Consider the following 4,745-nt stretch of genomic DNA (forward strand, 5'->3'; position numbering starts at 1 on the left):
TAGAGAAAGATAGCAAGTGAACAATAGAGAGGCAGGACGTTAGTGAGAAACAGATATGGCTTATTTACTGTTGATGATGACATGTATAGTATTCTCAACTGGATTGGTCTGAGAAGTACTTCACGATGGGCAAAGTATTTTTACAAGCAAAATGAGAAATAGCGATTGACTGTTTTAAAAAATAATTAGAATAATAAAAATAATGATTGGGGAAAACATAGAAAAGATATTGAATGTTGAAGCGGGGAGATTAATGTCTCTGTACTGACTGACATGCATGACATTCCCTTTTGAAAAAACAATGTAATACACTGTAAAGTTATATGTAATCCAATGTAATATAAAGAAGATTATGATGATAATAAAAAATAAAAAAATAAAATAAAAATTAGAATAAGAGTGGTCAGGACCTTGCATTTTTGGCATGCCTAGTAGGAATGTGCAGGGACCCCTGCCTCCCAGGAACCATGGCAGATTGCCTTTTGATAAGGCAGATCAACAAGATAGCATGCTTTGTGGTTTTGATAAGATACTCTGATTTGGAGGTTGACTTTAAGTCTGGATTTGCAGGTTGATTAGATGTCTTGATTCACTGTCAACCAGATGCCATGTTTATTTACTTACTTTTAAAAGTTTATTTTATTTTATTCATGATAAAGAATGTGTGTGTGCGTGCACACGAGAGAGAGAGAGAGAGAGAGAGAGAGATAGAGAGAGAGAGAAAAACGAGAGAGATATCACATGCTATGATCCCCTTCTCCTAGCCTTCCAGCTAGCTAGGATCTTGGGTATATGCATGTGCATCCAGCATGTTTCTAGTTAACTAGGCTAGATATCTGAACTATAGTCAGCCATGCGGCTTCCAACATCACAGTTCCGTATGTTGCCAACTGCACTACCAAGGCTAGGTCCAGATACCCTTTTTAGAAGTTTCATTGACTAGAGAAAAAGAGTGCAGAGGGTTTGTCATGGAATAGGGTTCTATCACTAGAGAATGGACCTAGAGCCTGTGTCCCACTACACTGAGTTTCTAGGTCCACAGGTTCCAGAGAGAGCTAAAAGAGCCACACTGGAGGCTTGGGATCACCTGAAATTCCTGGAGATCTCCTCCTCAGCGTTCTGAGAACATTTCATCATGTTCTCTGGAGCTCCTCAGCCATTCTCTTACTCTCTAATTTGCCTTGACTAAAAAATGGGCTGGAAGTGATTGGGTTAAGAGGCTACCAGTTATATTGGGGGGGGTGCTATTTTAGGCTTCAGATGATCCTTGATCTCCTGAGGGTCCATAATAAAGGACTTTTTTTTTTTTTTTGAGAGGTTTTGCTTTAGGGTATGTGTGCTTGCCAGAAAGACAGAGAGACAGAGAGACAGAAAGCAAGAAATCACCCCCTGGGGGGAGGGCCATGCCGCAATCCCTTCTCCTCCATTCTTCTCTAGGGATCTTGGGCACGCAAGCACATGCACATACACCCAGCTTGCGTTTAAGCCACCGGCTCTGGGACTTGAACCATGGTCAACTACATGGGAGTCCAGTGACATAGCCATTACGCCAACTGTCGATCCCCCATAATAAGGGATGTTATATCCTCATTAGAGTCATAGGAGCCTCTCTGTGCCAAATCTGTGCTATCTGGACTTCTTTAATTGAGAAATGGGTATAGAAAAAAATCACATTGTACTCCATAAATTTGTACAATGATTACATGTAAAACAAAAGTGATCATTTAAGAAAAGAGCCAAGCAAAGATAAGATAACTAGTGGACTACAGTAAGGGCTGGGGTTGGGAGGAGAAGGCCAGTCTGGGGTTTCAGATCCATTATGTTCCCTGGAGACCCTAAAGAAAAGGTCTTTGCAGATTGGGTTTGAGCCCAGACATTCATAAAGAGCTTCATGGAGTTGCTTTCCCCAGCTCCTGACCTGCATGTACATGGATTGGTTCCTGATTAACATACCAAAGACTGAGAATTGAGACTGAGAATGAAGCTAATGCTAGATCTCCATCTAAGCCTCAGACCAACCTCTGGGTTGTACACACATGGGACAGACCTGAATAACACTACGAAGCCTGTAAAACTAAATTTTATTAAAACTATACCTGTAGAAGACAGGATGGAACTTGTGGCCTGAACCTAACCATATTGATTGCCTGCTAAAACAGACATCTCAGTACTTTTCATAGGATTTAAACAAGATCTGGAATATCATGTAATATTCAAAATGTCCAGGATAAAGTCCAAAATTACTCAGCATACAAAGAAGAATTAAATGATCAATTCAAATGGGAAAAGACAACCAACAGATGACAAATACAAGATGGTTTGGTGCAGATGTTGGAATGATCTACAAGCATTTAAAAGCAGTTATTGAGAGACGAAAGCTGAGATTGACGCTTCCTTAACTGAGCCTCTGCCATGGCCTTGCTCCGAGGTGTGTTTGTTGTTGCTGCTAAGCGAACGGGTATAGATGGGTTCTTCTGATGCTGCATACTTGGCAAGGCATGTTGGTTTGTGTGTGGGAATCCCAAAAGAGACTCCAGCTCTCACTGTTAATAGGCTCTGTGGCTCTGGTTTCCGGTCCATTGTGAATGGATGTCAGGAAATTTGTGTTAAAGATGCTGAAGTTGTCTTGTGTGGAGGAACTGAAAGCATGAGCCAGTCTCCTTACTGTGTCAGAAGTGTGCGTTTTGGAACCAAGTTTGGATCAGATCTCAAGCTGAAAGATTCTTTGTGGGCAGGATTAACAGATCAGCATGTCCAACTCCCCATGGGAATTATTGCAGAGAATCTTGCTGTAAAACATAAAATAAGCAGAGAAGAAAGTGACAAGTATGCCTTGCAGTCACAGCCGAGGTGGAAGGCTGCTAATGATGTTGGCTACTTTAATGATGAAATGGTACCAATTGAGGTGAAGGCAAAGAAAGGGAAACAGACAATGCAAGTAGATGAGCACACTGGCCCTAAACGACCCTGGAACAGTTACATACACTTCCAACAGTATTCAAGAAAGAAGGAACCGTCACTGCAAGGGACGTGTCCAGACTATCTGATGGTGCTGGAGCTATTATCATAGCTAGTGAAGATGCTGTTTAAAAAAAAAAAAAAAAAAAAAAAAAATTTAAAACCCCTGGCAAAACCTGCTATCAATGGGGCACTGAAGAAAACAGGACTGAGTCTTAAGGACATGGATTTGGTAGAGGTGAATGAAGCATTTGCTCCTCAGTACTTGGCTGTTGAGAAGAGTTTGGATCTTGACCAGAGTAAAACCAATGTGAATGGCGGAGCCATTGCTTTGGGTCACCCATTGGGAGGTTCTGGATCAAGAATTACTGCACACCTGGTTCATGAACTAAGGCATCGAGGTGGAAAATATGCTGTTGGATCAGCTTGCATTGGAGGTGCCCAAGAAATTGCCGTTATCATTCAGAGTTCAGCCTGAGAGACCACGGAGCCCACAGTGGCCAATTCTTGGGCCAGGCCACAGTAAAACAGGTGACCTTCAGAGCAGCTGCCATAACCAGCCACGCTCTGCTGCTGAAATAGCAATCTAGTTTGATCAAGCAATGGTGAGGTGACAATGCATTTATCGTGAGTAAGAGCCCATGTTAGAGAAAGTTCTCTGAAATTCACACCAGTCGGCCATGATGTATTTCTGAACTAAAATCCAACTATTCAAGGCCTTAAAAAAGCTGTATTCTTCCAAATAACCACTTATGCCTTAGAAAATATGATTACAAGGAAATTTAATAAATATTGCCTTAACTTCAAAAAAATAAAAGCAGTTATTATAAAAATGATTAATAGTGCAATCATGAAAAATTTTAAAACAAATATTAAAAATGGAAAGTATTGGAATAAAAAAGAGAGGACATAAAGACTAACCAAATGGAAATGTTAGAACTAAAAAATAAGATTGAATATCATCAGGCCAGCAGGTGGCATGATGATTAAGGTGCTGGACTCCCACATGGATAACTGAAGCTTGAGCAGTGGACACACCGGCTTGAAAATCGTGCCAGGCATATGTGTGTGCATATCCAAAATCCTGAGAGGAGAATGGAAGAGAAGGGACTGTGATGTGGCCATCCACCTGGGAGAGTGATTTACTACTTTCCCTCTCTGTCTCTCTCTAGTGAGTGCATGCATCCTACAGCAAAAACCTTTTAAAAAAATCCACTGGATGGGGTTGATAGCAGAATAGAGATATCAGAATATGACTGTGAACCTGAATATAGATCAATAAAAATGATCCAATTAGAATAACAAAGAGAAAAATGATTGAAAAACTAATTAACCACCTCAGACACCAGTGAGACAACACAAAAATCCAATATTCAAGTTATTGGAGTCCCAGAAAGAGAGGCATGTGTGGCAGAAAAACTATTTGAAGAAATAATGACCTCAAACTTCCCAAGCTAGGTAAACTTCCCAAATTAGGTATACAGATTCAAAAAGCTGATCAATCCTCACCCAGGATACAGCCAAAGAAATCAACATCCAGACACATTCTAATCAAAATGCTGAAAGCTAAAAACGAAATAAAAAATCTTGAATGCAGTGAGAGAAAAAGGACTCATTACCTATCTGGTATCAATGATTTCAATGACTGAAGATTTCTCATGAGAAATCATGAAAGCCAGAAGGCAATGACACATTTTTCTTTTTTCTTTTTTTTTTTTTTTTTTAAGAATTATTTATTGGGAACCAGCAGTTAGCGTAATGGCTATGTCGCTGGACTCCCACGTAGT

The 4,745-nt window shown here is 40.3% G+C and overlaps 1 pseudogene; it reads left to right on the forward strand.

Moving 5' to 3' along the window:
* The first annotated feature begins 2,464 nt into the window (after positions 1–2,464).
* LOC102477520 (3-ketoacyl-CoA thiolase, mitochondrial pseudogene) lies at positions 2,465–3,562 on the forward strand (annotated as a pseudogene).
* Positions 3,563–4,745: the final 1,183 nt, after the last annotated feature.

Source organism: Tupaia chinensis, unplaced genomic scaffold, assembly GCF_000334495.1.
Source record: "Tupaia chinensis unplaced genomic scaffold, TupChi_1.0 Scaffold138400_2, whole genome shotgun sequence".
In the NCBI taxonomy this organism is placed as follows: Eukaryota; Metazoa; Chordata; class Mammalia; order Scandentia; family Tupaiidae; genus Tupaia; species Tupaia belangeri.